We start from the raw sequence: 23,783 nt of genomic DNA, 5'->3' as shown, positions 1-23,783 counted from the left end.
TACCTGGAATGTCTTAAATTAGGAAAATTATATGCAGCATCAGCAGAAGAAAACAGAAAAGGGATAGAGATATATGTTAAAGATGGGATAAAGACAAATTTAATTTATGCAGACTCAAAGGGAAGAATATTAATGATGAGATATGGATAAATCAAAAATCAATACTACTGGTAGCAATATACGCCCCAAATGAAAATCAGAAGGACTTTTATTAAAAAATACATGAAAAAAATCAAAGAAATTGGAGTGAGGAATATCTGCATAATAGGAGATTATAATGCCATAGTAGACAGCAAAAAAGATTACGTAAGTGACAAAAAAACTAAAAATAAAAAAAGTATTACCAACAACCTGTTTTGAGATAATGGATGAGCTAAACTTGATAGATATTTGGAGAAAAATGGAACCAGAAAAAAAAAACAATTTACTTTTTATTCCAACCCACACCAATCTTGGTCACGGATTGATATGGCATGGATGAATGGGGAAATTGGGGCAGAAATACATACAATTGAAATATTACCAAATACTTGTGCAGATCACAACCCCATTAAAATAATCTGGAAAGGGGGAAAAAAAACTAGACGAATCTGGATGTTAAATCTGCAAATATTAAAAGAAAAATAATTTATTCAAAAATGTAGAAACAAATTGGAGTTATTCCTTAAGGAAAACACAAAAGAACAGACATCTATACAAAATTTATGGGACACCATGAAAGCTTATTCCCGTGGAATTATTATAGTGTATTCAGCAAAAAGAAACAAAGAGAAATGGGCACAACAGAAGATATTAGAGGAGGAAATTAAAAATTTAGAAATAGAATTACAAAATAAGCCACAAAGTGACAAAATTAGAAAGGATTGGATGTTACCAAAACATACATTAAATATATTAGACCAGGAAGAAATGTTAAAGGGCCTAAAACTAACAAAACAAAACTTCTTTGAGCAAGCAAATAAACTGGGGAGGTGGCTGTCATATAGATTGAGAAAAGAAAGAGAAAAAAGATTAATATATCAACTTCAAGAGGAAACTGATGAATACAACATACAATAGAAGGGAAGAAAAAGATTGCATAAAAGTACTTTGAGAATCTGTATAAAGGGGAACAAGTAGATGGAAAACAAATAAAAGAATATCTAAATGGAGAAGAAACCCCGTAAATAACAGAAGATATGAAAGAAATGTTGTCAAAAAAAATAACAAAACTAGAATTGAAATAGGCGATTCAGAAACAGAAAAATAATAAAACGCCAGGCCCAGATGGATTCCCAGCAGAATGGTACAAAATAATAGATGAATTGAATGAATTGATAGAACCCTTGATGTTGGAGATGTATAATGAGGCACTGATGAAAGCAAAAATACCAGATTCATGGAGGGAAGCATATATTACATTAATATTTAAAGAAGGTGCAGATAAAAAACAGATTCAAAACTATAGGCCAATCTCGTTGTTAAATGCCGACTATAAAATATTCACAACAATAATAGCGGAGAGATTGAAAAAACTATTAAATGACTATATACATCCAGACCAAAATGGATTTCTCCCAACAAGACAAATCAGGAATAACACTAGAATAATAGCAAATATTTTAGAGTACTATTAGGCGCATCCAGAGAAACAAGTGGCACTTGTCTTTGTGGATGCACAGAAGGCATTTGACAATTTAAATTGGGAATTCATGATACAACAAATTAAGAATATGAAATTAGGGGACCAATTTGAAAGATTAATAGAAACAATATACTCCACTCAAAGGGCAAATATATTATTAAATGGGGAAAGTACAGAGACCTTTAAAATAATGAAAGGAGTAAGGCAGGGTTGCCCACTATCTGCTCTTTATCCTGATGCTTGAAAGTCTTTTAATAAGAATTAGACAAAATTTGGAGATAAGAGGAACTACTGTAAAATTAAAAAAGAGGAGTATAAAATTCAGACCTTTCGTATTTCGTATTTCGTATTTATTATAATTTATAGGCCGCCCTTTTCCCTGAGGGGACTCAGGGCGGCTTACAAAACGCGGGAAAGGGGGTACAAGACAAAAAACATAAGACAATACATAATTTTAAAAATGGAGCACAACATTCATTCATCATTCGGGAGGGGACAAACTAGATTTTTTATCCCCAGGCCTGACGGGATAGCCAGATCTTGAGGGCCGTGCGGAAGGCCTGGGCTGTGGTGAGGGTGCGAATCTCCACGGGGAGATTGTTCCATAGCGTCGGAGCTGCAACTGAGAAGGCTCTCCTCCGCGTAGTCGCCAGTCGGCACTGACTGGCGGATGGAATTCGGAGGAGGCCTACCCTGTGCGATCTGATGGGACGCAGGGAGGTAATTGGCAGAAGGCGGTCTCTCAAATAGCCAGATCCACTACCATGGAGCGCTTTGTAAGTGGTAAGTAGGACCTTGAAGTGCACCCGGAGACCAACAGGTAGCCAGCGCAGCTCGCGGAGGATCGGTGTTATGTGGGCGAACCGTGGTGCGCCCACGATCACTCGCGCGGCCGCATTCTGGACTAGCTGAAGTCGCCGGATGCTCTTCAAGGGCAGCCCCATGTAGAGCACGTTGCAGTATTCCAGCCTAGAGATCACAAGGGCTCGAGTGACTGTTGTGAGGGCCTCCCGGTTCAGGTAGGGCCGCAACTGGCGCATCAGGCGAACCTGAGCAAATGCCCCCCTGGTCACAGCTGACAAATGATGGTCGAAACTCAGCTGTGGGTCCAGGAGGACTCCCAAGTTGCGGACCCTGTCTGAGGGGTGTAAATTTTGTCCCCCCAGCCTGATTGATGGAACATTAGCCAAATTTTTGGGAGGAAAACACAACAGCCACTCGGTCTTTTCCGGGTTGAGTACCAGTTTGTTAGCTCTCATCCAGTCTTTAACAGCCTCAAGGCCCCGGTTCATCACTTCCACCGCTTCATTGAGTTGGCACGGGGCGGACAGATACAACTGTGTATCGTCCGCATATTGGTGGTATTTTATCCCGTGCCTTCGAATGATCTCGCCCAGCGGTTTCATGTATATGTTAAATAGTAGGGGGGATAAGACCGAACCCTGCGGCACACCACAAGTAAGGGGCCTTGGGGACGATCTCTGCCCCCCCACCAACACCGACTGCGACCTGTCCGAGAGGTAGGAGGAGAACCACTGCAAAACAGTGCCGCCCACCCCCACCTCCCGCAGTCGTCGCAGAAGGATACCATGGTCGATGGTATCGAAAGCCGCTGAGAGGTCAAGGAGAACCAGGATGGAGGCATAGCCTCCATCTCTGGCTCTCCAGAGATCATCGGTCAATGCGACCAAAGCGGTTTCTGTGCTGTAGCCGGGCCTGAAGCCAGACTGGAAGGGGTCAAGATAGTTAGCTTCCTCCAAGGTACGCTGAAGCTGGAAGGCCACCACCTTCTCAACAACCTTCCCCACAAAGGGGAGGTTGGAGACTGGACGATAGTTGTTAAGAATTGCTGGATCCAAGGACGGTTTCTTCAGGAGGGGTCTCACCACCGCCGCCTTCAGCGCGGTGGGGAGATGCCCCTCCCGAAGAGAGGTGGTAACAACCGCCTGGATCCAGCCTCGTGTCACCTCACTGCTGTTGGCAACCAGCCAGGAGGGACACGGGTCCAGTATACAGGTGGAGGCACTCACAGCTCGCATAGCCTTGTCCACATCCCCGGAGGCAACATCCTGAAACTCAACCCAGAGATGGTCTGCCAGATCATTCCCCTGTGTCTCGGCTGGGTCTGCAAGAGTGGAGTCCAGGTCCGATCGAAACCGAGCAACTTTGTCCGCCAAGAACTGTACAAACTCCTCAGCCTTACCCTGCAAGGGGTTCTCCGTCTCCCTCCTATTTAGGAGGGAGCGGGTTATCCTGAACAGGGCGGCTGGGCGGGACTCGGCGGACGCTACCAAGGAGGCAATGTATGATCTTTTGGCTGTTCTTAGAGCCCGAATATACTCCTTGGTGCAAGCTGTCAACAGTGCCCGGCTCGACTCGGACCTATCAGACCTCCACAGGTGCTCTAGGCGTCTCCTCCGGCGCTTTATCTCACGGAGCTCCTCGGTGAACCAAGGAGACCTCCGTGGGCCGCTGACCCGGAGGGGCCGTAGTGGCGCAATCCGGTTCAGAGACTCCGATGCTGCCGAGTGCCAGGCAGCAGCAAGAGTCTCCACCGAACTGTGGGCGAGAGTATCTGGAATAACCCCAAGCTCCGTCTGGAACCTTACTGGGTCCATAAGTCGCCTGGGGCGGAACCACCTGGTCGGTTCCTCCTCCCTACGGTGGGGGTTTGGCCTCCGGAAGTCTAGCCTCAGTAGGCAGTGGTCTGACCACGACAGGGGAATGATCTCATTTCCCCTCAGACCAAGATCATAACTCCACTGCTCCGAAAGAAATACGAGGTCGAGCGTGTGACCCGCTGAGTGAGTTGGGCCTCGAATTACTTGGGTCAAGCCCATGGCTGTCATGGAAGCCATGAACTCCTGCGCTCCATCAGAGTGTTCACCGAGCGAAGGCAAATTGAAGTCCCCCAGAACCATAAGCCTAGGGAACTCAACTGCCAGCTCGGCTACTGACTCGAGGAGCGAGGGGAGGGCTGCTGCAACGCAGTTGGGAGGCAGGTACGTAAGCAGCAAACCCACTTGACCCTTGAGGTCCAGCGTCACCAGTAGGGACTCACACCCGACAAGCTCCGGAGCAGGGATCCTACGAGGTACTAAAGACTCCCGGATTACAATAGCCACACCGCCACCCCTTCCCTGAGCTCTCGGCTGATGAAGCACCTGAAACCCGTCTGGGCACATCTCTACGAGGGGGACTCCTCCTTCTGAATATTTGCAGATGATTTGGTATTCATTATAGAACACCCGCTAGAAACAGGAAATAGCTTAATGCGACAATTAGGAAAATATGGAGATGTAACAGGGTTAAATATTAATAGAGAAAAGACTAAAATGATAACTAAAAATTTGAAGAAAGAACAAAACTAAGAATTAGAAAGAATAATAGACCTGCAAGTGACAAAGAAAGTTAAATATCTTGGAATATGGCTAACTGCAAGTGCTCAACTATAAAAGAAAATAATTATACAAAATTATTGCAACAAATAAAAAAAGATCTAGAATTATGGGGGAAACTACAACTATCATTATTAGGGAAAATAGCAGCGATAAAAATGAATGTACTACCCAGACTATTATACCTATTTCAAACAATCCCCATAAAATTAGGATTTTTTTTTTTACTGACTTGAATAAGATTATATTAAAATTTATATGGCAAGGGAAGAAAGCCAGGATAAAGTTGAAAGCTCTACAGGATGGCAGAAGCAGAGGTGGTATGGGATTCCCTGACTGGGAGCTTTATTACAAAGCAACAGCACTAACATGGATCAGGGATTGGATACATTTAAAAAAATAAAAGAATACTAACATTAGACGGACACGATTTGCAAACGGGATGGCATTTTTTCCTATAGGAAGAGGGTAAAAAGAAACAAAAATACTTTCACAGACACTATATTAGAGATGCACTGATACAGGTCTGGAATAAAATTAAGAGAAAAACATTACATGAAAATACTGACATGGCTTTCCACAATAGAAGCCATGACACATCCCAATACACTAGATCTATCAAAAATGGTTAGATATAGTGAAATTTTAGACAGCCAAGGGAATTTGAAAACAAATCCAGAATTAAAAGAGCAAAATATAAATATAGATTGGTGGCCATATCTCCAACTACAATCGAGATACAAAAGAGATGTAAAAGAATATGGAATATACACAGAATTTCAACAAATAGATAAAATTTTAATTGGCCCGGAAAATAAATTCATAATGAAAATTTACAAATATTTATTAGAAGTAACATTAGAAGAAGAAAAAGTTAAAGACTGCATGATAGCGTGGGCCAAAAATTTTGGTTACAACATAGATCTAGTGGATTAGGAAAGAATTTGAAACACAAATTATAAACTAACACTCAGCAGCACTTAAAGAAAATATGTACAAAATGTTTTATCGTTGGCATTTACCACCAAAAAGATTGGCTAAAATGTACCCAAACATGAAGCCGACCTGCTGGAAGCATAAAAAAGTGCAAGGGACTTTTTATCACATATGGTGGACCTGCCCGGAAACACAAAAATATTGGACAAAAATTTGGAAATGGGTGCAAGAAATTACAGGAGAACAGATAAAATACAAACCCGAAATCTTTCTACTGGGAATAATCAAAGAGAAATATACAAATAAAATTAAGTACATATTAACACATCTGCTAACTACAGCTAGAATAGCATTTGCCCAATGCTGGAAACAAAATAATACTCCCTCGGACGAATTAGTGATTAAAAAAACTTTGGATTGTGCAGAGATGGACAAATTAACACTGAAATTAAAAGATAAAGAAGAGTCGGAATATCATGAAATTTGGAACAATTGGTACAAATGGCTGCAAAACAAGAATAAAATTAATTAAGCCGAAAAACAATATATATAAATATATATAGAACTGTGTATAAAGGCGTGTAAATATAGAAGTGAAATATTATATACATGTACAGGTATGAGGACATAACAATGTTGATATAATGACTGTAAGGTGTTGTAGAAAGGAAAAAATAATTTAAAAAATCTGCTAATAAAAAAAAAAAGAACCAAAGTGTGGAAGCTTTATAGAGGGCGGTCTGAACTTGAAATGAGGAAGAATTTCCTGACTCCTAGAGCTAATAAGCAGTGAAACAGCTTGCTGTCTAAAGGTGTGGTGCTCCATCCCTGGAAGTTTTCAAGAAAAGATTTGACAGTCATTTGTCTGGGATGGTTTGAAGAATTGGGCAGGATTTGAATTGGAAGAGTCCAACTCTAAAAATTCTAGCTTGGCATTCAGAAATATGGGTTGAAGCAAAAGTATCTATGGACCAACCTATAGACCAGTGATGGTGAACTGTTTTGGCACCGAGTGCCCAAACCGGAATGGGTGTGCATGTGCGCATGTTGGAGCGCCAGAAACCCGAAGTCCCGCTGGTCGGTGCGCATGCACATGCCAGCCAGCTGGTTTTCAGGTTTCCGGCACATGCATGCATGCTGGCCAGATGGTCTTCCCGCATGCACCAGAACACCAGAGCACCAGAAATCCGAAGACCAGCTGGCTGCTATGAGCATGCCTGTTTTTTGGCAGTTTTTTGGGATATTTTCAGGCTGTTTTCTGGACCAAAAAATAGCCTGAAAACGGCCCGAAAAATGGCCTAGAAAAGGCCTGAAAGCAGCCTGGAAAATGCCTCCAAAATGTCCTGTTTTGGGGGCATTTTCAGGGTGTTTTCTGGTGTTTTGGCACCCATGAAGACCAGCTGGCTGTGTGAATGTGGGTGGTGGAAACCAGAAGAGCAGCTGGCAATGGAACGCATGTCCACAGAGAGGGCTCTGCATGCCACCTCTGGCACACATGCCATAGGTTCGCCATCACAGCTATAGACTTAGCCATCTCTCACTGCTGCTACTGAGAAGCGACACCAAATGAGAAGCTACGTTTTGTAATGTCCAAATGAAATGAAAACAAAAAATAGAATATCTATGCACATAGCAAATATTAACAGCAACATTCTCCCCAGGACTGCACAGAAAGAAAGACTTTAATGAATAGCAGAAATGTGGTGTCCAAGTGAGGTCTCAGGCATTTCTTTCAAATCATTTCTGAAGCCATATCAAATATTCTGAGCAATAAGTGCCAAAGGTTCAAGATATCTTCAAAGGCATCAATGTCTGTGTCATTTTGACAAGGTGCGTATACGAATTCTGAAGACGCTAGATAAGATGTGGAGAAATATATGAATAATCAGGGTTGGCTTGCTCTAATCAGATTTAGCTCACACAGTGATTATAATTAATCTCTGACTCATTCAATGAGCGATTGAATCTAGTTTATCAAACACTTTAAAAACAGGCTAAATGAAAACTCAGCTCAGTGGGACATTTACATAAACACACTCAGGGTTTTAAAGGTCTCAGTGACAATAGGGGTTGTGTCTGTCACTTAATAACTAAGAAAGAAACCACTCAACTCCATTTTGCAGAATTAAGAGTACTTTTACTGATTATAAGTAATGAGAAGCTAAGCAAAGCTGGATCTGAGCAAAAAGGCGCAGAAGCATTTAGATATCAATATATGATTCATTCCCCTCCCCTTGGCACCCCAGTCCAAAGTCCAATCATATATCTCCACAGCTGTCAGGTGGGAGACATCTCCAAAAATCATCAACAGGTTGGTATGCCGGACAGTTGGCCTTGGCGGGAAATTTCCCTCCTTCCATATGCGCAAACGAATGGTGAGAACAACTCCCAATTAACAGTCCTCCTGTACAGATTATTTCCCTCACTCAAATACCATGCCCTTCCTCCCCGTTTCAATGGCAGCCGAAAAGCAAGCAGCAAAACAGAGGCTGACAGTGTCTTAATTTTGACGCTAATCACTTTGCCTTGGAAGCATCTATTCTAAGAGCCTATCAGAGGGTCACTAATAGTTGTAGTGGCTGCTCTAATGCTACCACATCCAACCAGGATATTGCTATCTGAATTAACTTTAATTAGAGACAATCAGGGAAGCTAAAAGTCAGTTATAGCTAGAATTATTTTTCTCTTTCTGATTAATTTCAGCTTATCGGTAAGGAAGGCATGTAATGCTATCAGAATCCAATTAACTATGATGTTAGCATGCTAAATATGAGGAATACAGCTTATTTTATTGACTGATATATTAGAGTTGGTAGCATTCAAATTAGTTTAGGGCTGTGTAATTAAGCATTGCTACTTCCAGAGGTATGTGCCTATGCATGTATACACTTGCACACAGACAGTAATTAGGCTGGGTAACCTTTTGACAGAGAAGTGTTAGACTTTTGAGGGACTTGTGGACAAATGATCAGGTACAATGAATCAGACGTCATCAGACAATCAGGCAAAATCTGAATTTTCCATTTTTCCTGGGTTTTAGGATGAAATTATTAGTGATTTTTAAATTTTATTTTAATTATGTTAGGATTATTTTAGGGCATATATTACAGGTTGCGGGGCATGAGCTCTGTCTTAAAATATCAGACAACAGAGCTGTTTCTTGTAATCATTGTCACAGAACTTCCAAGGATCGCAATCAAACTTTTGGTGATTATATGTGATTCTTTGATCATTTTTTTCCATTCCTGACAGAATAATATGGTATTTTCTACGTTGCATGATAAAAGAATTTTTGTTTTGTTTTGTTCTTTATTATTAGTTTAATTATCATTTGATAGCTTTATAATTATTGTACAATCAGAAAAAGAACTTGGAAAAAATAGAAAGAGCAGGTTGCAAATAAAGAGGAGGTTTACAAAACTGTAAAATTAGCAAGAAAAAAATTGAAAAGATAATAAAATCTACATATTAAAATATAACCAGTATAGGTAAAGGTAAAGGTTCCCCTACACATATGTGCTAGCTAGTAACACATATGTGCTAGACTCTAGGGAGCAGTGCTCATCTCCGTTTCAAAGCCAAAGAGCTAGCACTGTCCGAAGATGTCTCGGTGGTCATGTGACCGGCATGACTAAACGCCGAAGGTGCAGGAATGCTGTTACCTTCCCACCAAAGGTGGTCCTTATTTTTCTACTTGAATTTTTACATGCTTTTGAACTGCTAGTTTGGCAGAAACTGTGACAAGTAACGGGAGCTCACTCCTTTATGCGGTGCTAGGGATTTGAACTGCTGAACTGCCAACCTTTTTGATCGACAAGCTCAGCGTCTTAGACACTGAGCCACCACATCCCTTATAACCAGTATAATTTTATATAAATTGTTTATTGAAAAAATAAGAAAAAATACATCTTATTTCGGATTGAGAAAAAAAGGAAATTAGAAAAAAAGGAAAAATAAAAGCTTAAAAACTATAGTTATATAATAGGATTATGGCCAAACTTTGGATGTAAACAAAACTTTTTCTACTATTATAATCTCAACATGCTTTTCATATTGACATAAATTCTGTATCCCATTTGTTTTGTAAGCATGAAGCAAGTTTTGATATTGATGTGTACACATACCCATACATTAATTTGCCATTCCTCAATGAAAGGAATTAGTTGTGATTTCCAATAACAGGCACATTATATCCTAGCAGCTATTAATTACATGTGCAAATCTCATTCTGTGTATTTTGGAGGCAGATATAATCATATTCAGTAAAAAATAATGAGCTGAAAAGAAAAAAAGACTTTTATAATCTGTTTTTCTAGTATGAATCATTTTCCAGAAATGTTGTGCCCAACATTAGCATCAAATGTGAACAAAATGATGTTTAGAAAAATAATGCTCTGTTTTGGCAACTAAAACTGGAGTAATGTACCACAGGCAGAATATTTTATAGCTATTTTCTCTAAATGTAATATTAACTGTAAAACTGACATTTTTCTTCCATTGATATTCTCAGTTGCATATCAATTGTTCAGTTCAAATTCTGCATTGATTTGATCCTACAATCATTAACTTTTTTACTTTGGAAATCACATTTCACCAACGACTTGTAAAGAAGTTCCAATAAACTATCAGATTTTTGTTTAATAGGCGTTTTGGATTCGGCCATACCTTTAAGTGTTCCACCATGTGTTTATAATTCCTGCAGGGTCTATGCTGCTTATCTGTAGATAGAGAAACCATCAAGGTGATTCAGACTATTTTGAATTTGGGAACCCCAAGACTTCTTTATTTTATTACAATTAATTTATATTTGTAAAAATTGTTGTAACTTCACTGATTTAAAAAAATATATTGTACATTCTGCATCATAAACATAGATATTTGGTCTGATAACCCACCTTGTAGGGGCCAAGATGAAAGCCTTGACCAGTGGTGGAATTCAAAATTTTTTACTACTGGTTCTGTAGGTGTGACTTGGTGGGCATGGCATGGGTTGGTGGGCGTGGCTTGGTGGGTGTGGCAGTGGAAGATTACTGTAAAATCTTCATTCCCATCCCCCTCCAGGGGAAGGATACTGTAAAATCTCCATTCCTTCCCAATCAGCTGGGACTCTGGAGGCAGAGAATAGATAGGGAAGAGGCCAGTTAGAGGTTCTCTGAACTACTCAAAATTTCCACTACCAATTGTCCAGAACTAGTCAGAATCTGCTGAATACCACCTCTGGCCTTGATCACTTATCCAGTCAACTTCAACATGTAGACTTCAACATGTAGACTTCAACATGTATGTTTCTAGTTCTACTACTTCATAACTGCTGTGTGTACCAGAGTGTTCTTCAGTTTCCAAGATTAATATGGGCACAAAATAATAACACATTCATACTGATCACTGATATTTGATACAATAGTATCAAATAGGGTAGAATTGTAATTCCATCTTTCTTTCGCTTATTAGAGTTTGGGATAAGTAAAATAAGTTTCTATAGCAAAGAGCTGAGCTGAATTTAGGTCACTCTGGTCCAATTTAACAACTTGACCACTACACTAAATTACTGTAACTATCATAGGTGATAATGATTTTATGAGAGGAAAATCCCCCTGCCCCTTCAATAGGCTGAAGAAACATGTCACCTTTTTCTAATGCCCAAACTGTCCTTAAAGGTCAAAATATCTAAAATTGTTTTAAATTTAACTTTGCTATTTATCAAATTCTCATTGTTTGGAGATTTTTTTTTTATTTTTTTTTTGCTTCCATGGAAGTTCAGCTTCCATGGAACTACAAAGTTAATGGAAATCATTAAATGTCTACGTTGCACCATTTGTTTCCGTTGATAAAATATCTTTCAAGCATCTTTCGTCTGTATAACCTTTGCCCAGTTCCTGTGGGTAAGAACAAATGTCAGCAATTAGCACATATGGGCCTGTACAACTTCCCTGCACTTTGGCATGAACACATGACAAAAATGACAAGCTGCATCAACCACCAGGAGACAAACTCTCTGGTTTGAACAGTGAAGTTCATGAGGCAGCAGATCCCTCTGGAGCATGACTCAACTCTAATAATTAAGGGGTAACAAGAATTTTGACTGACAAGCTAGCTAATGACTACAGCTACAGCTTCTACAAAGTCGGAGGGCGAACTGAGTCTCATTGGGTAACAGCCAAGATGGCAGCAGAAGCATAGCGGGTTAGCTAATTGCTAGAAGAACTTTTGTTTTATTTTGCTTCTCAGAGCCTTCAAGGGCTTCTCTTCTGGAACCTGCTACTGTGAAAACTCTTCCAATTTCTCTCTGCAGCAGAAGATGGGCTTCAGACTCTGACTCCTCTGCTGATTAATATAATCTTCGGAAACCACCTATAAAAGACTTTAAGCTTAGGTTGGCATTCTCTTTTTCCTCTTTATCCCTTCAGTTCTGAAGGGAACTGAAGCTTCAGGATGCTGGCCAGGCCTCCCTTCCAAACATTGGTCCTGAATTGTAAAAGGACTGTTGCAAATAAAAGCAAGTTTCAGTTAATCACCACCTCTTCTGTGTCTTTTCTGAACAGCTAACACCCCTAACTGGCACTGCTTCTCCTTTTAACAAAAGTTGTGTGGAGTGAAACTATAAATACTTGTTTCTAAAAGCTTCAAAATTCAGGCCTTGGATCTAACTTCAGTTTCTTGTCTATAACATTGGAACATCTTTTAAATACTACTGAAAGATGAATCTTTTTTTAAAAAAAATACTATTTGGGACTTCCCCACTGCTGACCTGAAGCACTCTTTGAGTTGGCAGAAAACTTTTTTTTGTCTCTGTTCCTTTTATGTTCCTTGATGTTCTTGCAAGGTAACAGGAGAAAAAGCTGACCAGGTTTTATATTCTTTGTGGCTACCTTTGGCTAGTGTCGAACTGGATGAGATGAGAGGGGGATGTGGTAGGAAAGTGTTTGCCAAGGCATGTTAATCCTGTGCTTAGGCACAAGTGGGGAAAGGCCATAGGACAGAAGTTCCCAAATTTTCTTGGTTCATGGAACCTTAGTGGTTCTCAAACGGTGTACCATGCCAAACTCACTAAAAGTTCCATTTATTAAGAAATAAAATACCATGCAAAGCCCCTGTGAGTTTGGGAAACATGCTCATAGTTATAAAATTCTTGTGTAATGCTATGAATATGACCGTGACCCGTCAAAAGCGCGGAGGACAAAATCGCGCTCGACGAAAGCGCGCATGTGACGTCATCACAGCGCGACGAAAAAAATTAAAAATTGAAATAAAATTAAAATTAAAGCAAGCCGATTCACATAAAGGTAAGGGTTAGGTTAAGGGTTAGGGTTAGGGTTAGGGTTAGGTTAAGGGTTAGGGTCAGGTTTACAGCGTTAGCGTTAGGTTTAGCGTTAGGTTAAGGGTTAGCGTTAGGTTTTTCGTTACGTTAACGGTTAGGTTTAGGGTTAGATTTAGGGTTAGGTTAAGGGTTAGGTTTAGGGTTAGGTTTAGGGTTAGGTTTGGGGGGGTTAGGGGAAGGTTTTAGCTTTATTTTTACATTTTTCGATCACAGCGCGATGTTTTCGTCGCGCTGTGATGACGTCAAATGCGCGCTTTCATTGAGCGCGATTTTGTCCTCCGCGATTTTGTGGTGGAACCGAATATGACACTATCATTGTATCTTTGATTATATATCTTCCTATATGGATGTTGATCATCCAATTTTAAGGCTTTATGACTCTCACAAGAAAAGTAATGCTGTTACCTTCCCACCAAAGTGATACCTATTTATCGACCTGCATTTGCATGCTTTTGAACTGCTAGGTTGGCAGGAACTGAGGCAAAGGGAGCTCCATCAGGTCGTGCTTAGGTCTCAGACTGCCAGATTTTCCAGTCAACGTCCAGCATCTTAACCACTACGCCATCACCCCCCCTTAAATTAGTACATATAGATCACTCCAAATCTTATTTACTTCACTCCCATGTTACGGCATGTCCTCATAATACAGCCATGCCACATTTTTATGGTGGGCAAAAATATAAGCCCCACCCCACATATAAGCCCCCTGGACAACCCCCCCACCTCCACCAGGCAGAGCGCCGCTCTGGGGGGAGGCAAAGGTGATTGTGTTGCTTGATGCCTTTGGGATACCACTAGGTTGGTGAGCAGCGCTGGGCCCAGCTGAAGTCTTTCAGCAGTGACCGCTCTGGGTGCACGTTCTATGGTTGTACGCTCTGCAGGCAGCTGGCCCACAACTATAGAGTATGTGCCCAGAGCGGCCACTGCCAAAAGACTCGGGTTGGAAGCTGCGGAAAAATCCATGCTGGGATGGCGGCGGTGGTAGAGGTGATCTGGCTCCGTAATGAGAGCTGGGCCATGCATCGTGAGGCTGGGAGGCCGGTGAGTGAGAGCGGAACAGCCGCTCGCACAACCCCCCTCTCCAGCCATGCAGAGCGCCATTCAATGGAATTTGGAAGGCACCAAGCCGTGGGACCTGGGCGGCGGCGAACAGGCGCTCACGCGGCTTGGCGATAACCCTAGGTCAGTGAATGGTGCTGTGCCTGGCTGCAAAGGGGGTTTGCTGGGTGGCTGCTCGTGAGCGTGATCGCTTCATGGCTGTTGTGTTGCGCTGCTGCAACAGCGCAACACAGCCATTCGCCCATGAGGCTGTGCCCAGCTCTTTGGGAGCCTGATCACAAGAGAGCAGCCGCCTGGCAACTCCAATACAATAAATCCTCCCCCCCCTAATAAAGCCCAAGCCATATTTTGTAGGTTTTGTAGGTAAAAAGAAAATAAGACCCTGTCGTATTTTGGGGGGAACACAGTAGCAGATCATTAACTGTCCATTGCAGCAAGGAAATAGAATTTTAAGATCTGTTAAACCATCTGCATCCATTCTTGTCCACAGCTGTTTTAAAAAATTTAGAGATCTTTTGTGTACTGCATTTTTTTATTTTTAATGTTGCTTGTCACCTTTCAACAGTTTTCCATCCTGGCTTACAGCAATATATACAACTATCATAATGTACATGGGTATAATTTTCTAGTAGAGATTTAATAATTCTAAATTAGAATATTTTCAAGACGTAGCTTTCTGGTTCCCATTTGCTGCAATTTCTAATGGAGAAATTAAGATAAAGTAGCCTTAATGTAGCATTTATATTAGCCCTGGTTAAGCTTCTAAGTGAATGCATATGAACTTCTATGTTGGCCTACATGTATACACACAAATTCTCCTGTCCTTCATATCTCCAAGCCTTTGAAAGGAAGCATTGCATAGACAGAAGTGCAACTCTCTGAGGCTCCAGAACCCAAATAAAATATAATTCCAGATTGCACAAAAAGCAATCCATACAATCAAGCAATTGTAAGGATGACACCATTTTCAGGTGAAGTTATCAAGAGCAATGGGGCAGGAAACACGGACACAGGAAATTTGACCTAAATATACAATCTCCTGTATATAAGATTTCAGGTCTCACTGATTCAGTTCAGTTCAGTTCAGTTTATTGTATTTATATGCCGCCCTTTTCCCCCGAAGGGGACTCAGGGCGGCTCACAACTCAAACCAGGGAAGGGGGATACAGACAAAAAATTTAAAAAACAAAGCATAACAATGCATAATTTAAAACACACAACAGTCATACCATTCGAGACGGGGGCAACAGCTCTTTAGCCCCAGGCCTGTCGGAACAGCCAGGTTTTAAGGGCTTTGCAGAAGGCCTGGAGGGTGGTGAGGGTTCGAATCTCCACGGGGAGTTCGTTCCAGAGGGTCGGAGCAGCCACAGAGAAGGCTCTCCTCCGGGTAGTCGCCAGTCGACACTGGCCGGCGGATGGAATTCGGAGGAGGCCTAATCTGTGGGATCTAATCGGTCTAGTGGAGGTAATTGGCAGCAGGCGGTCTCTCAAGTACCCAGGTCCAATACCATGAAGGGCTTTATAAGTGATGACTAGCGCCTTGAAGCGTATCCGGAGACCAATAGGCAGCCAGTGCAGCTCGCGGAGGATAGGTGTTACGTGGGTGAACCGAGGTACACCCACGATCGCTCGCGCGGCTGCATTCTGGACAAGCTGAAGTCTCCGAATACTCTTCAAGGGCTGCCCCATGTAGAGCACGTTGCAGCATCAGAAGGAGCCATGCTGCACCAGACCAAGGCACTTCTAGTGTCCAGCTTTGTGTTCCCATAGTGGTTCACCAGAAGTCCCAAAGAGGATGTGGGTAGAGATACTCTCCTAGTGATTTGGCCTTTTAAATATTGGTGCCAGTTTGAATTTCAATGAGCCAATTGATAACAGATTGCCATTTGAGAAAAGGGATTCCGTGTAACGATAATTGTGCTATGTTTAGGGAGTGTGGTTTTCCTCCAACATGTATCTGAATAAATATGAGTCTTATGCATGTGCACATTAAGTCATTGAGTGGCCCTGCAGGGGTGTGGTGCATAATTCTTGCCAGAGGGAGTGCATAAGGGTATGACGAAAAACGACACCTGCTTGCCAAGTCTAGCCACAGTCCAGTGCCAATATGCACACCAATAAATCTCCTCTAGGGCCACCCAGAGACACACAGTCTAGCACTCACCTACAGAATGGGTACACTGCATGTTTCTAATCTGCCTTCCTGCAGCAGCAGTCCCTTGGTAGCAATATGAGATCACACAGTGTCACGTTCCAGGGCTGGGTAGCCGCCTTTCTGGGAGCACTTTCTTTAGAATTACAACCTGTAGTCAGTGGGACATAATGGAGAATGGTTTCCAGGAGCTCAATGGGAAAGTCTGACAGAAATACAACCTCACTTGGAGAATAGCAGGAAAAGCCTCTATTATTCTGCTTCATTCTATCTGCTGGAAGCCATGTGGCGCCTGGAGCCCGTCTGTATTTAACTCACTTCCCTGGATTTCCGAGTCACAACCATAGCTCGGCTCAACACCAAATATTTCACTCTGGAGACGTACTACACTTCCTGATATAGGATGCACTTGCTTGTATCCCAGTGACCTTAAACACTAATAAATGAGTCATAATATGACCTAGACAGGCCTTGAAAGCCAATTGTAACATGAGTGATGGATGGTGGGGGAGGGAGGGGGGGAAAGCATTTAGTGGCCTAAATTTGTCCAGAAGCTTGACATGGAGATCTTTTCATGAAGATTTGCATGGGTAACAGCTTTCAAAACAGACTTGCAATGCCTTGTTTACCAGATGTAAGAGTTAATCATAGAAAGCAGCAATTTAAATACACAAGCAAACCAGTCAGTGCCAACAGGGCGGCTAATGTCAGTCAAGTCTATGCTCTTGGCATTTATTTTATGAGTGTATTTGTTTTATTTTCCATCACTCCTGTTTTTTCTGAATTTTGTACTCTTCAATTGCCCAGTGAATAGTGGAGTAATCCATAAGTGTATTGAAAAGCAATTGAATGTGTTAAAAAGCATACTGGCAAAATTATAATACTGTACATTTAAAAGGCAAGTAATAGAAATAGAAAATGTTCAAAACCAGGACAATCCTCCTTGTTATTTATACATAGTGGGGATAGGCAACATGTAGTTATGTTTGGCCTTATCTCATTTTTGCAATCCCTAGAGACTTCCTTTGAATGCCATCAAAGTTCAGCAGCAAAATATGGAAATCTGGGAGATCCATTTTGTGGTGATTTTTCATCGAAGACACAAGAGAAAGTGGGTTTTTAGAATCTACAGGAATTAAAACATCTATTACCTATCAAAATATCCTTTCTACAACAACAACAACAACAACCCCACAACAACTCTAAGAACCTACTTGGAAAAACAGACCAAAGGTTTGGCCTTGGTGCTCTAGTAACTCAATTCTGACCACCCCAACTGAAAGCCTGACCTATGGTTTCTAATAAGGACAGTCAACCTTTATTGGTCCTATAGACATTTGAAGTAATAAATACTGCTAGTGATAGAAAGATTATCTAATCTTAAAGGAATAGTAACTTAGTGTTTCCAATAGAAAAAGTGTCGGCCAATATTGCTCCCACAACTCCAGGAAGCAAGCTTAATAATTCTCATTGCTAGAGAATTCCCCCTTATTTCCTAGGTTGGATCTCTGTTTGAAAAGCTTTCACCCACAGCTTCTTGTCCTATTCTCAGATGCTATGGAGAATAAATCAATATCTCTTTCCTCTGTGGCAGCCCGTCAAGTATTGCTCTGTAGTTTCCTGGATCCACTTTTTTCTCCCTTTTAATGATTGGAACGTCAACTATTTCCAGTTCTCTGGCAGTTTCCCTGTACTCCAGGAGCTCTTGAAGATTGCACTCAGTGGTTCTTAGATTATATTTGCCAATTCTTTAAGTGGTATGTAAACTATTTCAAAGGTTAAACACTTTAAACAATTAAAAGTTGAATGGCAGGGTTGAAATTCAGCAGGTTCTGTAGAACTGGTAGTGGAAATTTTGATTAGTTTGGAGAACTGGCAAATGCCACCTCTGGCTGGGCCCAGAGTGGGGCAGGAATGGAGATTTTGTAGTATTCTTCCCCTGCCATGCCCACCAAGCCACGCCCACAGAACCGATAGTAAATTTTTTTGAATTTCACCACTGGTCTATGTGCTGCAAATTTTTCTGAAAGCTGAAATGTGAATCCAGCCATATTCTGCTTTGTTTGGTAAGTTTCCTGTCTAACAACAGGAAACATTGTAACAAAATCTTCAACCTCTTATGTACAAATAGAACAGTAAGTAGATTTTTTTAAATTTAGTGATCCGTTAAGATTTGTTAACATCCAGACATTACCAAAATTTAGTCTTGTTTTATTTTTGTTGATGATTAGGGATCATGAATGAAGATCTTGTCCCATTTCATTTTGTAGATGATTTGGGTACTTGGTCCATCATTTGAAGCAACACATGAAATAGCACAGTATTATTAATTAAGGTTGTGATGTGTTTGATGATGATGAAGATTAAATCCATCATGTTATCAACTGCTAAACATATTTTGCACCAGAGCAGAAGCAATTGTGGGGCAGGAATTTTTACATGAACATAATGAGAAAGCAACATCCAATCAAATCGGTGATTAAAAAGTGTAGTGAAGAAGAAATACTTTTCTTTAAATGCCATTTTTTGGGGGAAAGACAACTTGAAAATAAAAAGATAGATAATTAAGTTTTCTCAAGCACCAATAGTGACAACAAGTATCTTCAGTTAAATAGCAAAGGATGATGAAACATCCAGCTGAAGAAAGGTATTCATGGCATTCATTGTATGACATTAGCCATTGTCTTGTTTGGGTTCATAAAAATATCTAGTACTAGATGAGTGTCTCTTATAATATCTTCATCAGATGTCCAATAACGATTTATTTGGAATAATATTGCAATAAGATTCTAGCATCCTAGCCAATTTTGCAGGAGCAAATCAATGAGTCAAATGCAAAGATGTAAATGAATTTCCAACTTTTTTTACATGTCTGGGATGTTTGTGCGACACGTTAAAAGGAGACAGGACTTTGATGACTTGGTTGTATCTACAATTTGACATAGTTACCCTACTTCATTGATGGCCTTGCCTAAGAACATCCATCCTTCTTATCATGAAATGCAAAAAAGTCTATAAAGATGTATTGGATAAATTCTTGTAATGCCCGTATTGCAATTATGAAATGGGGGTGGGGAAAAGAAAAATGAAAATTTCAATTGTTTCAGCAGGAAGTTACAGCAAGTCAATAGTATAAAGGAATATATGGCGTCATAGGAGTGAATAAATGAGAAGCTATTTCTGAGTGGGTGAATCTGCTTGGTTTGTTTGATATGTGTGCACTGTGCAGATATGTGTATTTTCAGTTTTCTTAATCGTCCTTTACATGTATGAAGAACTTTGAGAATTTTAATGGTCATCAAAAAGTAAGGCAAACCATCTGCACCAACCAGATTAATTTAAGTGCAACATGTAAAGGATTGAATTAATTGTATTAGCTAAAGAGGAGGAAACTACCAAGAAAGAAGGGATGTGGAGTTTTGTTTAGTTCAAAATACAGTATATGCTAAATATACAGGAGATAAATCCCTATTTTTAACGAGACATGCACTCAAAGTCCCTTTCCCGCCCCAATCTTTGTGGACAAATTTGGTAATTTCACTTTCTCCTTCATTTAAATTGATTAAAATCATGTATTCTTTCCCTTTACTTTATGGAGAAACATTGCATAACTCTGCACAATATGTACCTACGGTATTACAATCTGTTTGTCATTGAAATATGGGCCACCCAACTATTTTCAGCCATTCTGTTTATTGTGGATTGTATAGTTTGGACCAGATTTCATAGGAACAATATTGAGCCATCTAAAATCCAGTATCCACAAAGCTTCAAACTATAAACGTAAGTGCTTGGCCTTTGTGACTGGTATTTAGGCAAGTTCCTTGCTTTATCAGAGATCATTAAGAGAGAAATATCCAGCAGACCAGAAGAGTTAACAAAATTGGAAGGGACCTTGGAAATCTTCTAGTACCACCTCGCTGCTCAAACAGGGGCCCCTATAGCATTCTGGACAAATGGCTATGCAATCTCTTCTTAAAAACCTCAAGTGATGGAGCCCCATAACTTCAGGAGGCAAGCCATCCTACTGATTAATATCTCCTTAGTTGTAGACTTCCTTTTCAAAATGTTTTAATGTGGTTAGTGATGGATTTAATCAAGCTTGGATCAAGAAAGATAGGATTTAAATCCTTCTTCAGACTGAAGAAACTACTTGGATGAGAAGCGAAACGTTTCAAGCCAAAAAAGAAAAGAAGTCCAGGTGCCATGACTCAACTTCCAGACAACTCTACCTGGATGATTGAGAATCTTCGACAGATTTAAATCCTTTTGAATCTGACATGATGAGATTGTATACAAGGGCTAAGACTACTTCAACTCCCAATTTCTTTCCACTATATGTATAAATGGTGCTTCACCTTATACCCAGATGAAACTCATTTTGACATGCAGTGCTTACTGTAATAATGGGAAACTGACAATTCTAATGATTTGTTTATTTGCTTTTGTCTACCTTGGCCCAAATTTCCAAGTCTTTGCTGTCTTCCCGACTTGAGGCTTTCTATCTGTTGCTTGTCTTCAAATTGTAACTGAAAACATTCCCAGCTCTGGACAATTCTAAAATATATTCTTGCCAGTCCTACCAACTGAAAAGCGAATAGTGCTGAATGAGTTAATTTTTATGAAGACTCAGCGAAAGAAAATCAGACAGTCTACCAACGCACAGTCTTGTGTTGGGAGGAGGGTTAGAAAGCAGGGCTGCTGCTGTTGTTTTCATTGTGTGCACTCTAATCAGGGAGAGTAAGAACAATAGTGCATGTAATGCTGATTTTGGAACGTATCCATGCAGCTTTTCCCAGGCTAGGCAGCCTTGGGAACCACTGATAGTGTGGCACACCAAGGGGCACAGCCTTCACTACCAACATAGGGCAGGGCAGCCTGTTTGGGTAATAAAATATTTGAGGGACAAGGAAGGAAGGAAGGAAGGAAGGAAGGAAGGAAGGAAAGAAGGAGGGAGGGAGGGAGGGAGGAAACAACCCTCTCCATAGGTAATTCTTTAATGCTGGGAACAATAAATAACTGTGTAGGTCCCATACTAGCATCTCGCTCCAGCAATGCAACTTTTTCCTCATCCCTAGTCTGGTGTGAGTTAGTCCACCATGGCCAGAGGGTATGGGCTGCAGAAGGCTGCTCTTCAGTAGAGAAGAGCAAACACATGCCAAGGACGCTTGTCTGCCTTGATGCTCATGCACACGCTGGGATGGTCCAGCAAGCCGCAGCTCCCCTGTGCATGTATGAATGGAATGAAAGACATGTGTGTGAGCACCACAAGTGATGAAGAACACATGATTCACCCCACACACACCTTTTTTCCTGCCTGCCTGGAAAGAGGAAAAAACCCCACACATGTCTCAATCGATCAACATTTTGCAGTGGTGTATACAATGCATGCTGCAATTTTCCAGCAGTCAGCAATTCCTGGTTGGGTGGAAGATATTATTTATTTATTTTGTTCCCGCACTCCTCCTCCTCCTTCCCCCCTTTTGCCTTTCCTCTTCATTTGTTTATTTGCTTCTCTTTCTTACATTCACCATGCCCTACCCCCTCCACACTTTGAAGCCAAGATGAAAGCGCTCTTGTGGCTGCTGGCAGGGAGCAATGCGCAGGGAGCTTGACTGAAGTGTGCTTTAGTTTAAGATGCCATATTTGTCTCCTAAGGGAGGAGGGAGGGCAGGAAGAAGCCAGAGAGAAGAAGAAAAGGGGGGGAAGAGAAGACGAAGAGGAGGAGGGGGGAGGAGGAATTACACTCCATTGGGAAGCATATTGTGCAAATAACTGGAGAAGAAACATGTTCCTAATTTTTCCAGGCTTTTGTCTTCAAGGATTGAGAGCTTAAGAGTAACTAAGATGTGGCATCTTCCCATGCAGTGATAGCTGATGGTCTGTCACAAGAGATTATGATGAGATCTGACATAAGAAGCTGTAGCCAACAACCTGTTTGGGGGAAGGGATATAGTGATCAATTGCTTAGTTTAGCTTTGTTTGCATAAAGGGGAGAAAGTTCTTCTACAAATGTGAGTTTGCTGCTGTTTCTATAAGAAAGTCAGCCTTTCTTTTATTCTCAGAAACTCCCAGGTTTCCCAGGCAATAACTGATACAAGATCATCTACTGAGCTTCATGGATAATAGCAACAGCACTTAGACTTATATACAGTGCTTTTACAGCCCTCTCTAAACAGTTTACAGAATCAGCATATTGCCCCCAACAATTTGGGTCCTCATTTTACCAACCTCGGATGGATGGAAGGCTAAGTCAACCTTCAGCTGGTGAGATTTGAATCGCCAAACTGCAGCTAGCAGTCAGCTGAAGTAGCCTGCAGTACTGCACTCTAGCCACTGTGCCACCTCGGCTCTTTAATCAGAGACACAATCTGAAACCTCTTAGTCTAAGCCTCTCTCTACCAGGGGGATAGATAGGCCAGTTGTGGTCTGGAGGGTGCACCCTTCATGTGACTGAGTGCATGCGCATACATGCACTCAACCCAAACCACCCCATCCCCCCATAATACTATATTTCGGTGTTATGCTTACCAAAACCAGCAGTGAAGCTTCATATTGAGAAAAACATGAACATTTTCATGCTACGAAAATATTAAAAACTCCATCCTCTATTTCAAACATGTGTGCCATAACATAACCCATATTACAATTGTTGCATTGCAACACACACACACACACACATACAAAATTTGGGCCTTGGTGCTTAATTGTCCACTACCGCTTCAGACCAAGGATAGGGCTCCAGACATTTACTTGCCTTTTTCAAGAGGTAACTAGACTTTCTTGTTTTTCTTTTAAGAGGTTTCGCTTCTCATCCAAAAAGCTTCTTCAACTCTGACTGGATGGTGGGGAATGGAAGGATTTATAGTCTTTGCAGACAGTATCCTTCCATTCACCACCATCCAGTCAGAGCTGAAGAAACTTCTTGGATGAGAAGCGAAATATCTTAAAACAAAAGCAAGAAAGTCCAATTGCCTCTTGAAAAAGCACCTTTGCTTTGATCTGGATGACTGAGAATCTCCATAGAGATTTAACACTGACTCCAAACAATCCTAATCAGAATTGGTGAAAGCGAGTGGCAATGGGCGTTGCAGTCCACCAACATCTGGAGAGCTACGCAGTCTCCATTTCAATAGTAGCTACTTCATTTAGGAGAGAAAAATTAAAAATAGGTCCAGTGCATCCTGTCAGTCTACCTCAAATGTAGTTTTGATCTAGTTGACAAGCTTCCTCATTAGACATGGTATGTACAGAAATTGTCCCTCTTTTTCCATGGAACTGAATTGTGGAACTGAA

The 23,783-nt window shown here is 41.1% G+C and overlaps 1 long non-coding RNA gene across 2 annotated transcripts in view; it reads right to left on the bottom strand.

Moving 5' to 3' along the window:
• LOC148045107 (uncharacterized) overlaps positions 1–23,783 on the bottom strand; it is a 52,724-nt gene that overhangs the window by 19,193 nt on the left and 9,748 nt on the right. Inside the window, exons 3-4 of one of the 2 annotated variants that reach the window (XR_015697054.1) lie at positions 10,854–11,066; positions 10,624–10,676 (exon numbers count right to left, since the gene is read on the bottom strand). The exons of the other annotated variant lie outside the window; for it this stretch is intronic. This is a non-coding gene — a long non-coding RNA (uncharacterized LOC148045107). The remainder of the gene's footprint in view (positions 1–10,623; positions 10,677–10,853; positions 11,067–23,783) is intronic. 2 annotated transcript variants of the gene reach the window in all.

The sequence above is a fragment of the Thamnophis sirtalis genome, unplaced genomic scaffold (assembly GCF_051295495.1).
Source record: "Thamnophis sirtalis isolate CommonGarterSnake01/CBP01778 unplaced genomic scaffold, rThaSir2_p1.2 scaffold_6, whole genome shotgun sequence".
NCBI lineage: Eukaryota > Metazoa > Chordata > Lepidosauria > Squamata > Natricidae > Thamnophis > Thamnophis sirtalis.
Note: the sequence above shows the minus strand (reverse complement) of the source record. Positions and strands in the feature narration are given on the sequence as shown.